This window comes from Musca autumnalis, unplaced genomic scaffold (genome assembly GCF_047663935.1).
Source record: "Musca autumnalis isolate F117 unplaced genomic scaffold, ASM4766393v1 scaffold_4, whole genome shotgun sequence".
NCBI lineage: Eukaryota > Metazoa > Arthropoda > Insecta > Diptera > Muscidae > Musca > Musca autumnalis.
This window is the reverse complement of record NW_027411977.1, coordinates 239279546-239293521: the sequence shown is the minus strand read 5'-3', so window position 1 is coordinate 239293521 and position 13976 is coordinate 239279546. Positions and strand designations below refer to the sequence as shown.

Genomic DNA, 13976 nt, shown 5'->3' with positions numbered 1-13976 from the left:
AACTCGTTTTTCTACACACGAAGAAAGTCCAAAGCATAATTCGAAAGAAAGAAAGAAATGTTTGTTTTTTTTTTCAATAAAGGAAATACCCACACAAAGAAAAACAAAACATAAAATTAAGTAACGATCATGAAAACTGGTTGAGACAAGTTCTGTTTGTCTGAGAGATAGAGAGAGAGAGTTCTGGGTTCAGTTAAGATCTTTCGGAGAAAGACTTTCTCCTCGCAGTGTAAACAAACTTCTTTCTCTTTTTTCTCTGCTCACAGTTCTAATTTTAGATCTGTATTTGTGGTTATGGCATGTGTTTGTGTGGCACATTCAAGAGCAAAACAAAGAAAGAAAGAAAGTTGTTGTTGGATGTTTGAACTTGAAATTTCTTCTTTTAAATAATTATGTTAATAATAATAAAAAACGCCGCCGCTGCCGGCATAAATAATCCAAAATATCTAGGTTTATGTGTTATCACCAACCACAACGCAGAGATTGGATGGCCTTCAAAAACTACGCCAAAGAAATTGGTGGGAGATAAAGAATTATTGCTGGTGGTGGAGATTAAGGGAGAAAGTTCTAGAGATTTATGGAGCGAGAGGCAGATAAAATGAAAATGCATTCAAGGAATTCCGCAACGGCATTCTACGGCTATATGGGGTAAATGAAGATTTTTTGGGTATAAAAGGAACGTTAGGCATAAAGAAGAAAGTTTTTTTTCAAGGAAAAGTTTCAAATTGAGGCACTTACTTAATAATCTACTGGATAGTAGACGACCATAGAGGTAATCTACTCGAGAGTAGACGACCCTAGAGGTAATCTACTCAATAGTAGAGGTCCCTAGAGGTCGTCTACTCGATAGTAGACGACCCATAGGGCCATCTAAGCTACTTTGGAGGTCCCTAGAGGTCATCTACACGATAGTAGAGGCCCACAGAGGTCATATACACGATAGTAGACGCCCCTAGAGACCATTTATTCTACATAAGAGGTCCCTAGATGTCATATACTTTACATTAAAGGTCATCAACTCTACATTAGAGGTCTCTACATGTCATCTATTCAATAGTGGACGACCTTAGAGGTCATCTACTCGATAGTAGAGGTCTCTAGAGGCCATCTACTCTACAGTAGAAGTCCCTAGAGGTCATTTACTTTACAGTAGAGGTCTCTAGAGGTCATCTACTCTACATTAGAAGTCGCTAGAGGTTATCTACTCTACAGTAGATATCCCTATAGGTCATCTACTTTATAGTAGAGGTCCCTAGAGGCCATTTACTCGGCAGTAGACGATCCTAGAGATAATTTACTCTAGAATAGATGTCCCTAGAGGTCATCTACTCTACAGTAGAGGTCCCCAGAGGTCATCTACTCTATAGTAGAGGTCGCTAGAGATCATCTACTCTATAGTAGAGGTCTCTGGGGTCATCTACTCTACAGTAGAAGTCCCTAGAGGTCATTTACTTTACAGTAGAGGTCTCTAGAGGTCATCTACTCTACATTAGAGGTCGCTAGAGGTCATCTACTCTACAGTAGAGGTCCCTAGAGGACATCTACTCTATAGCAGAGGTCTCTAGAGGTCATCTACTCTACAGTAGAGGTCCCTAGAGGCCATTTACTCGGCAGTAGACGACCCTAGAGATAATTTACTCTACAGTAGAGGTCCCTAGAGGCCATTTACTCGGCAGTAGACGACCCTAGAGATAATTTACTCCACAGTAGAAGTCCCTAGAGGTCATCTACTCTATAGTAGAGGTCTCTAGAGGTCATCTACTCTACAGTAGAGGTCCCTAGAGGCCATTTACTCGGCAGTAGACGACCTTAGAGATAATTTACTCTAGAGTAGATGTCCCTAGAGGTCATTTACTTTGCAGTAGAGGTCCCCAGAGGTCATCTACTCTACAGTAGAGGTCGCTAGAGATCATCTACACTACAGTAGAGGTCCCTAGAGGTTATCTACTCTACAGTAGAGGTCGCTAGTGATCATCTACTCTACAGTAGAGGTCCCTAGAGGTCATCTACTCTACAGCAGAGGTCCCTAGAGGCCATCTACTCTATAGTAGAGGTCTCTAAAGGTCATCTACTCTACAGTAGAAGTCCCTAGAGGTCATTTACTTTACAGTACAGGTCTCTAGAGGTCATCTACTCTACATTTGAGGTCGCTAGAGGTCATCTACTCTACAGTAGAGATCCCTAGAGGTCGTCTACTATATAGTAGAGGTCTCTAGAAGTCATCTACTCTACAGTAGAGGTCCCTAGAGGCCATTTACTCGGCAGTAAACGACCCTAGAGATAATTTACTCCACAGTAGAAGTCCCTAGATGTCATCTACTCTATAGTAGAGGTCTCTAGAGGTCATCTACTCTACAGTAGAGGCCCCTAGAGGCCATTTACTCGGCAGTAGACGACCCTAGAGACAATTTACTTTAGAGTAGATGTCCCTAGAGGTCATTTACTTTACATTAGAGGTCCCCAGAGGTCATCTACTCTACAGTAGAGGTCGCTAGAGATCATCTAGTCTACAGTAGAGGTCCCTAGAGTTCATCTACTCTATAGTAGAGGTCTCTAGAGGTCATCTAGTCTACAGTAGAGGTCCCTAGAGGTCATCTACCCGGCAGTAGACGACCCTAGAGATAATTTACTCTAGAGTAGAGGTCGCCAGAGGTCGTCTACTCTACAGTAGAGGTCCCTATAAGTTATTTACTCTACAGTAGAGGTCCCTAGAGGTCATCTACTCTACAGTAGAGGTCTCTAGATGTCATCTACTCTACAGTAGAAGTCCCTAGAGGTCATTTACTTTACAGTAGAGGTCTCTAGAGGTCATCTACTCTACATTATAGGTCGCTAGAGGTCATCTACTCTACGGTAGAGATCCCTAGAGGACATCTACTCGATAGTAGACGACACTAGAGGTCATCTAGTGTACAGTAGAGGTCTCTAGAGGTCATATACTCGCCATTTGACGACCCTAGGATCCATATACCCGAAGTAGACGACCGTAGAGATCATCTACTCTAGAGTAGAGGTCCCTAGAGGTCATCTATTCGATAGTAGAGGTCCACAGAGATCATTTACATGATAGTAGACGCCCCTAAAAGCCATCTACTCTACATAAGAGGTCCCTAGAGGTCATATACTGTACATTGGGGGTCATCCACTCTACACTAGAGGTCCATAGAGGTCATCTACTCAAAACTGGACAATCTTATAGGTCATCTACTCAACAGTAGAGGTCCCTATAGGTCATTTACTCTACATTAGAGGTCCCTAAAGGTCAAATATTCTACAACAGAGGTCTGTAGAGGTCATCTACTCTACGGTAGAGGTCGCTAGAGGTCAAATATTCTACAATAGAGGTCATCTACTCGATAGTAGACGAACCTAGTAGTTATTTACTCGATAGTAAACGAGGTCCCTAGAGGTCATCTACTCGATAGTAGATGTTCGTAGAGGTCATCTACTCAAAACTGGACAAACTTATAAGCCATCTACTCTACAGTAGAGGTCTCTAGAGGCTATCAACTCGGCAGTAGACGACTCTAGAGGCCATCTACTCTACAGTAGAGGCCCCTAGAGTTCATCTTCTCGATAGTAGACGCCTCTGTAGGCCATCTACACTACAGTAGATGTTCCTAGAAGCCTTCTACTGGGCAGTAGACGTTCCTAGAGGCCATTTACTCGGCAGTTGACTTCCCTAGAGGTCATATTCTTTGCAGTAGACGACACTGGAAGATATATACTTTACAGTAGACTACCCTAGAGGCCTTATACTATACAGTAGACGACCCTAAATGTCATCTACTCTACAATAGACCAACCTATAGGCCATTTACTCTACAATTGACAACCCTAGAGGCCACCTATTCTACAATAGGCCCCAAAAGGCCATCTAGTCTGAATCTTCACTTCCCATAGAAGATTTTTAGAAGGTATTTTTCTTCTAAGAAGTGACCGTTTGAAACTCTTCTTCCCATAGAAGTTCTTAGTAAGCCTTCAGCCATGAAGACTTCCATCTGTTAATTAACTTCTCTTCCCTTTGCTCTATTCCCTCTTTCACACTGAATTTCGCATGAAATTGAAACGAAAAAAAAACAAAATTACAAGTTCAATGACGGTCTTGAATGGCGCGCGTGCAGTTCATTGACATTTTACATTTTGAAATCTGTTTTTTGTTTTGTTTTTGTATTTTGAGATCATTGCACTTTTTTCACAATTACCCTCGCTGCAACAGGCAAGAAGACTATCATTAATACCAGCATGGTTTGGTTGGTTGTTGGCTGTTGCCATCCATCCATAGCTCTCAGGCAACCAATACTCACACACCCCATGGCATTACAGTGTGATCAGACTTGGATCAGACTCTTTTGCTAAATTGAAAAGAAAAAAACAGCAAACAATGTATGTAGCTCCAGGTTACATGCAGTGGGAACTGCATGGGCAGAAATAGTGGAAGCACGCACACAATAGTACAACATTGTTGTGAAATAAAAACAAGTATTTTGGCGGAGAGGGAGATCATTACAAAAAAGATTTTTTTATTCCACACTGTGGGGATGACGATGCCTGTCGATTTCAAGAGTTTGATGTGGAGTGTTAAAGTTGTGGCAGATACAAAATAAAACATGTTCATGAGGACGTTGGTGCCGATACCGATGATGATGATGGCATGCAGTCTTTATGTTGTTAACTTTGTTTTGTAGCCGGCACTCAAAAACCCCAAAACGATTTGCTGCTGCAATATTTTTCAGTGTCAATGTGAACGCCACAAAACACATTGCCTTGTTTTTTAATTTTGTTGTTGTTGTTGCTGCGGTTGCAAAAAATATTGCAATATGCCTTTGAGCCACAGCAAATGCGCCTGATATGTAACGCTGGCGTCAGGCACTCTGCTGCATTTGCGTTCATTGCACTTGCCAGCCAGCCAGCCTACTTGCTGCTGCCCTGTCCACCGCCTGTGCCTATTTATGGCGGTTGTAGTAAATTTTGTGCGTATATTTGGTTCGGTTTTTGCTGTGCTGTCTTTTCTTTAGCAACAAATTTTTATTCATTCAATAAAAAAATTGTTTATAGTTAATGGTTTTTTTGCATACATAATTTGTTGTTGTTGTAATACCCGCCAATGAAAAGTGAAATTGCTTTTCTTTTTGGTGCAACAGCAAAAAAAAATCACTGCCATCACCAATCGAGTCGGTGGTGGTGGTATTGCTGATTATGACGTTTGCTGCTTTGCTGCTTGGTGGTAATGATGATATTGAAAAGTGAAATTTATTGATTGAGTGCCAAAAAAACAAAATTGGAAAAAAAAGAAAAATTTTAGGTAATTTTTATGAAAAAAAACTTTTTTTGTTGAAATTTGCATACAATGGGAGATTAAGAAAACTGTTTAAGGGGCAATGAAAAACGATTTGAATAGAATAAATGCAACATGGTTTTCTTTCACATCGAAGGACCAGTTAATGGGAAAATTAAATTTGGTCCTTCGAAGTTTAGAAAAAAAACTGTTTTTGTTTGGAAATTTCTCGAAGTAAAAATTAAAATTTTTAACGAAATGTAACATTCTTATCAATTAGTACTTCAATTTAATCATTTTTCCTGTGTCGAAAGTCTGGCATGATCATTCTTGCAAATTGGTCTTTTGATATAATTAATGGTTCTCTCCTTCATTCCTGTTAATTGGTCCTTCGATATAAACTTTTTTCTGTGTTGAAAATCTAGTAGTGTAAATTCCATTTTCTGTCATGACAATTCCCCCAATTGGTGGTCCTTCGTTCATACTTTGCTTTCTGATTCATTATTGTCAATTGGTCCTTCGACCTAACATTGTAAAGCTGTAGAAAATCTAGTTGTTGTGCAAATTCCATTATTAAATATTTTGTTTTCTTTTTCCATTCTTTCTGTTTCAGTTTTTTCCAATTGGTCCTTCGACCTAACCTGTCGAAAGTCTAGTTGTTGTGCAAATTCCATTATATGACATGATCAGTTTTGTCAATTGTTTTCTATTCCATTCTTTAATTTTTTTTCCAATTGGTCCTTCGACCTAACCTTTTCCGGCATCTTTTTGTATTTTTACCCCAGTGATTTCTAGCACGTACTCCAATCTCAAACCAGAACATAATTTTTGTTGTTATTTGAATGACCGTGAATTATTTGCTGCTATCTGTTATAATAGTTTGTTAGCGATAATTTCCTCCTCACCAAAAAGCGAATTTCGTTCTCACAAGATTAGATATGATTTGTCGAAAAAACACGGCATACGACGTACGACCTTCAATGTTTCATTCACATTTTCTATGCGACTTACGCACTTATTACGCTTATCTCTCGGCAACAGCAATTTCGACGCACAACCCTTTTTTTCCATTTCAAAGAAACGAAAAATTTATTTGTGGTAGCGCAAATAACAATAAAAATAATTAATGAATTTACCAAAAACAAAATCTAGCTGCCTGGTTATTACTCACCCAGAGTAGAGTGTGGTGGAATATTTTTATTTGACATTGAAAGCAAAAATAAACTCATTTAGGCCTTTAAACTATACAAAAAAATGTTTTTTTTTTTTGTTTTGTTAAATTCAGCCAAAAAGCCAGCCAAGCAAATTTTGTGCAAAACGCGGAAACAATGTTGATATGTAAATTAGTTATACTAGACTCGGACAGGTTTTGGCGCTTAAATGTTTTTTATTTTGTCTTATTCGCTTTGAAATAAAATTAAATTGAAACAAAAACAACAAATTAACATAAAAGTTCAAAAACCTATGTAAGGTCGATCGGTCGGTTGGTTGTGATCGTGACCGGTTGCCGTCTTTGCTTGCGATTTTGTTTTTTCAATTTTTGATTAATAAGTGTATAAAACAATCACAAAAACAGCTGTTATATATATTTTGTTTAAAAAAAAATTCATTGCATTATCTCAAAAGGTAAATAAACTTTTGAGCAGGCCACCATACCAGCCCCTTAACAAAATATTTTACAAAAAAATGATAAACGGTGCATCATCATCAACCATCATAGCCATCAAAAGGTGAATGAATTGTTCAGGTTAAAGGCCTTCAGTTAACAAAATATAAACAAAACATTGGCATTTGCATTCTTCAAAAAAAAAAAAAAAAACAATATTATGCAATTTTTGATTATTTTGATTTTCGATACAATGAACTTCATCGAGGGTGGAAAGTTGAATGAATTTTGCTGTGCGTTGTTATGATTGCATTCATTTCCGAAATATATACGATGATATCAATAAATTGCAATGAGAAGGTCAATTACATTTCGCCTGGCATAGGAAGGAAGTCATCGTCATAATTTCGTATATCAACATTGATGTTCACAGGTCAATGGCTTTATTTTGGTTAAGGGTCAATGGCTTTGTTTTGGTTATGAATTATGGCAAGAAAAAATGTTTTTCACAATATGTTCAATAATATTTTTAAATTATTATTTAAATATATTTTTTTAATTTTTATAAAAAATATAAATTGTATTTCTACATTAACGTTAGGAAAATTAAACAATATTTCAATTGTCCCGAAGAAACTAATTTCCACATTTTTATCACATTCTGAGGATTTTTTTTTTCTAAAAATATTTTCCTATGTCGTGGAACGAAAAAAGCGAAATAATTAAAAGGTCCTTCGAGCTTAAACAAAAATACGAAATATTTTTATTTGACTAGATTTTTTTGTAAAATAACATATAATTTAAAATATTTTTTTACATATTCGATTTTCACAACGAAGGACCAATTATTGGAAAAATTACATTTGGACCTTCGACGTTTAGAAAAACGTACGTGTTCGGAAATTTCTCAAAAAAAAAAATTGGTTATTTTGAAAATTTATTTTAGCATCATTTATCATCGCTCTTATCATCATTTGTAGAAGCAAATAAGAGAAAAGGCTTCAATTTGGTCCTTCGAGCTTAATAAAATATACGATATAGAGTCATTCAAGTATTTATGATGCGAGAAACACATTTTTTTCTCATATCGAAGGACCAGTTAATGGGAAATTTGACTAAAAACTTCTCGAAATATTAATTGCAATTTTTTGGGAGATTTATCATGATATTTGGTCCTTCGAGCTTAATAAAATATATGATATAGAGTTATCAGTGTATTTGTGATGCGAGAAACACACTTTTTTCTCATATCGAGGGACCACTTAATGGGAAATTTGACTAAAAAAAATCTCGAAATATAAATTAAATTTTTTGGGAGATTTATCATGATATATTAATGACTTTTCGAATGCCCAAATAAAATAAAAAGCTTAAATTTGGTCCTTCGAGCTCAATGAAATATTAATATGTTTTTATTTTTTTTGAAAATTTTGCGAAAAATTTTTTTTTAGTTATTTTAAAGTTTATTTTAACATCGAGCAAAGAAGCCATTAAGAGAAAAGGCTTCAATTTGGTCCTTCGAGCTTAATAAAATATACGATATAGAGTTATTAAAGTATTGATGATGCGAGAAAGACACTTTTTTCTCATATCGAAGGACCACTTAATGGGAAAATTTGACTAAAAACTTCTCGAAATATAAACTGCATTTTTTTGGGAGATTTATGATGATATATTAATCACTTTTTGAAGGCCCAAATACAAGAAAAACCTTAAATTTGGTCCTTCGAGCTCAATGAAATATTAAAATGTTTTTTTGGACTGGATATCTTATCCTTACATTTTTTTTTTTTTGGAAATTTTGCGAAAAAAATTTTAGTTATTTTTTAAAATTTATTTTAGCATCAATCAAAGAAGCAAGTAAGAGAAAAGGCTACAATTTGGTCCTTCGAGCTTAATTAAATATACGATATAGAGTTATTAAAGTATTTATGATGCGAGAAAGACACTTTTTTCTCATATCGAAGGACCACTTAATGGGAAATTTGACTAAAAACTTCTTGAAATACAAATTGCATTTTTGGGAGATTTATCATGACATATCATAAACTTGTAGAAGTCCCAATGAAAATTTATATCTGGTCCTTCGAGTTCAATGAAAAATTTAAATGATATATGACTGACCCAATTTTTTTTTGAACTTTCGTCATTGCCCAAGATCGATTGAATAAAAGTAAAACCATCAATTTGGTCCTTCGAGCATAATAAAAAATACGAAAAGCTGTTACAAGACTGGAAATTTCATAAATTATTTTTTACAAAATATTTAAAAAGCGGCGAGCACAATTTTTTTCATATCGAAGGACCAAATAATGGAATTATTACATTTGGTCCATCCAAAGAAACCCATTTTTTTTTTTGAAAATTTCTTGAAATATTTTCATTGCACAAAATCGATTGAATAAAAGAAAAAACCATTAATTTGGTCCTTCGAGCATAATAAAAATTACGAAAATCTGTTATAAGACTGGAAATTTCATAAATTATTTTTGACAAAATATTTAAAAGCGGCAAGCCCATTTTTTTCCATATTGAAGGACCAATTAATGGAATTATTACATTTGGTCTTTCGACGTTTAAAAAGAAAATCTGGATTTTTTGGAAATTTCTTGAAATTGTAGTTCGATTTTTTTAAGAAATTTGACTTGGCGTATCATTAAAAGAAAAGGCTTCAAATTTGGTCCTTCGAGTTCAATGAAAAATTGAAATGATATATGACTGGATATTTTAGCCCAATATTTTTTTGGAAATTTTGTCATTGCCCAAGATCGATTGAATAAAATAAAAACCATAAATTTGGTCCTTCGAGCTAAATAAAAATTACGAAAATCTGTTATAAGACTGGAAATTTCATAAATTATTTTTGACAAAATATTTTAAAAGCGGCAAGCCCATTTTTTTTTTTCAATATTGAAGGACCAAGTAACGGAATTATTACATTTGGTCCTTCGACGCTTAAAAAGAAAACCTGGATTTCGTTACAAATTTTTTGAAATAGTGGTTCGGCTTTCTTTATGAAATTTGCCTTGGCGTATCATTAACTTGTCAATAGGCCAAATGGAAGAAAAGACTTCAAATTTGGTCCTTCGAGTTCAATGAAAAATTGGAATGATATATGACTGGAAATTTTAGCCCCATATTTTTTTTTTTGAACTTTTGTCATTGCCCAGGATTGATTGAATAAAATAACAACCATAAATTTGGTCCTTCGAGCATAATAAAAATTACGAAAAGCTGTTATAAGACTGGAAATATCATAAAATTTTTTTACAAAATATTTAAAAATAGGCGAGCACAATTTTTTCATATCGAAGGACCAATTAATGGTATTATTACATTTGGTACATCGAAGTTTAAAAAGAAAACCTCATTTTTTTTTTTTTTTTGGAAATTTCTTAAAATATTATTTCGATTTTTTTAAGAAATTTGCCTTAGCGTATCAATAGTCCAAATAAAAGAAAAGGCTTCAAATTTGGTCCTTCGAGTTCAATGAAAAATTGAAATGATATATGACTTGGTATTTTAGCCCAATTTTTTTTTTTTTTTTTTTGAAATTTTATCATTTCCCAAAATCGATTGAATAAAAGAAAAAACCATAAATTTGGTCCTTCGAGCATAACAAGAAATACAAAAAACTGTTATAAGACTGGAAATTTCATAAATTATTTTTGAGAAAATATTTAAAAAGAGGCGAGCACAAATTCTTCCAAAATAAATAAGAGCAAAAGCAATTAATGGAAAAAATATATTTGGTCCTTCGAAGCTTAGACAATAAACAGATATGGAAAAATTACATTTGATCTTTCGACGCTTAGAAAATAAACCGAAATTTATTTATGGCATATCATCTATCAACTTGTCAAGGGGACAAATAAAAGAAAGAAAAAATTTGGTCCTTCGATATTAAGAAAAAATTCAAATATTGTTGTGCTTTTTTATTTGACGGAAAAAATCTTTAATATTCACATATCATTGAAAGGAACCCATTTTCATTATATCGAAGAACCAATTAAAAGGAAAATTACATTTGTTCTTCCACGTTTAGAAAAAAGACCTTATATTTGATTGGAAATTTTGAAATATTAACTCAATGTTTGTTTAGGAAATTTATTTTGGCATATGGTATATTTCTTGAGATAAAGATTAAATTTGGTCCTTCGAGCTCAATAAAAAAAATCGATATATTGTTGAAGTTTTCTTTTTATTTGACTCAAAATGTTCTTAAATTATTTGTTACAAAAGATTACTCTATTATATTGAAGTAAAAAATTGCTTTGGTCCTTTTGAACTTTCCAAAATATTTTCTTGCCTAAATTCTTGAAATATTAACTAAAATATAAATATATAATGAAGCTGGGGCTATAAAAAATTAAATTTGGTCCTTCGAGCTTTAAAAAAATCATTATTTTTGAAAATCTCGGGTTGGTTTTATTGTTTGTAGGGTCTAAAATCATTTTTACGATAAGGCACATTTTTGAAGCTGAGGGTATAAAAAGAAAAAATTGAATTTGGTCCTTCGATCTTAAAATGTTCAGTTTAGGTTGAAGTATCTTACTAAATCAGCTGCAAATTGTCTGATAGTGATTTCATCTTAACATCGGTGGGATCTAAAAGCATCACAATAATGATGAGACACATTTTGGAGGCTGGGGCCACAAAGGAAACATTTAATTTGGTCCTTCGAGCTTAAAAATATGCTGTTTAAGTGAAAGTTTCTGACTAAATTCACTCCACATTGTCTAAAGGAGATTCACTCTTATCATCAGTAAATTCTGAAATCATCGCAATAATAATGAGGAGCAGTTTAGAGGCTTAGAAGAATTAAATGGGGTCCTTCTACCTTTAATAAATGCAATATTTTGCGAATTCTTTTTTAAAATGCAAGTATCTTATTATAAAATATTCCGCTCTGCTTATATGTCAGACTATGTTTTTCCAGCACTTCAGTCTTTCCCTCTTATTTTGTTAGACATTCATCCCCAAATCTATTAATTTCGAATTTATTTGGCATATCGAAGGACCAAAAATCAAGATTATGCATGTGTTTTCACAGTTCTTAGATCTTTGAATTTTTATTTCCATGTCGAAGGACCAAAAAGCACTATTGTAAATAAATTTTAGTATGTAAAAGCATTTGCATTATAAGGGCCAGTGATGTCCATTACATGCCTGGACATTGTTTGTTGAAATTTCTACTGTCCTTATCTACGAACGAGATTCCTACTGTCCCTACCTACTATGTAGCCAAACCTCACTTTAAAAGAAAAATAATGCTGTGACTCAATAACGTTGGAAATAAATTTTAGTATGCAAAAGCATTTGCATTCGAAGGGCCAAATTTGTCCATTACGTGCCTGGATTTTGCATAATTTTTTTTTTTCTGAAATTCCTACTGTCCCTATCTACTATCTGAGGGAATCAACAAAATTGAAGTAATAAACTGGGAAAAAGTGCATTTTCAGCTGGTATTGTAAATTCATACAACTATATCCAAATTTAGTTGTTTTGAAATAGTTTGGGAAAACAAAGGCAATGTTCCATACTTCTGAGATCCCTAGATTATTATTTCAATGCTCTTCCTTACTCGAAGGACCAACAATTTTATTTTATAATTTGGTAAATGTGTGTGTTTGAAATTTAATTATACTAAATTTTCATATTCCCACTTTTTGCCACTAAAATCCATCGTTTTCTGTTTTCTGCTAATTTTAAATAAAGTTCCTTATCATTTTGCCTAGCTGCATATTATTTAATTTTGCATGTGCCTTAGATAACATTTAATGTTATTTGCTGCATTTTGGAACTGAAAACCCTGCTGTCTCTCTCTCTCCCTCCCAATATTTGGCAACCAATTTGCTTATCACTTGACAAAAAATACTTCATTTTATTCTGTTGTTTACCAAAGAAATTTTTTAAATAAAATGGACAAGATTTTTCTGGTTTGTGATAAGGAAGAGAGGCAAAGAGAGAAAATATTCCACACATTTGAAAGCATTTGTTGCGGCGTTTTGTTATTATTATTATTGCTGTCTCGGAAGTGAACTTGAAATTATTTTTAGATAGAAAAAACATTTATAAAAATAAATAAATGAGTGTGTGGCAAAATAACGTAATAAATTATGACGTCAAGTGATCTTAAAAAAGAAACATATATTCGGTTTTATGGTTAAAGGGGCAGAGAATGTGATTTATTTGTCAACCATTTTTAAATAGTTTTAATATTTCGAATATCCAAATTTAGTTTTTTTGAAATTAGTGTGGGAAAACAAAGGCAATCGAAGGACCACAAAATGTGTGTTTCACACGCAGGCATTGCGAACGAGATTCTTACTGTCCCTACCTACTATGTAGCAAAGAGAAGAATATGCTGTGAATTAACGGCGTTGTAAATAAATTTTAGTATGCAAAAGCATTTGCATTATAAGGGCCAGTGATGTTCATTACATGCCTGGATTTTGCAAAAAATTGTTTGTTGAAATTCATACGAGATTCCTACTGTCCCTACCTACTGTGTAGCAAAACCTCACTTTTAAAGAGTAGATGACGCTGTGACGCTCAACAGCGTTGTACATTAATTTTAGTATACAAAAGCATATGCATTCGAAGGGCCAAAGTTGTCCATTACATGCCTGGATTTTGCATAATTTGTTTGCTGAAATTCCTACTGTCCCTATCTACTATCTGAGGGAGTCAACAAAATTGAAGTAATAAACTGGGAAAAAGTGCATTTTTAGCTGGTATTGTAAATTCATACAACTATATCCAAATTTAGTTTTTCTTTGAAATAGTTTGGGAAAACAAAGCAATTTATATTTGAATTTCAACTCGAAGGACCAAAAATAACATTTTTCAACAATATTTTTTTTGGAATTTTTGTATGAAAATAAAATAAAATTTTGTTATGAAAAACAAAATATTTAAAAAAAAAAAATAAAAAACATTCACTGAAAACAATTAAAATGTAAACACCAGAAATTCAAGTCAACTCGAAGGACCAAAAATTCGCATAAGTTAAATTTAGCTACAATTTCTTTTTGATTGTTAAAAAAAAAAACAAAATATTTTTTTTTCGTATTTAAACTATAAATAGAG

At 33.8% G+C, this 13976-nt stretch overlaps 1 protein-coding gene across 2 annotated transcripts in view; it reads right to left on the bottom strand.

Annotated features, from left to right (window-relative positions):
- The window catches only part of Eip75B (Ecdysone-induced protein 75B), a 406555-nt gene that overhangs the window by 137713 nt on the left and 254866 nt on the right, over positions 1-13976 (bottom strand). The gene's annotated exons all lie outside the window — the stretch shown is intronic.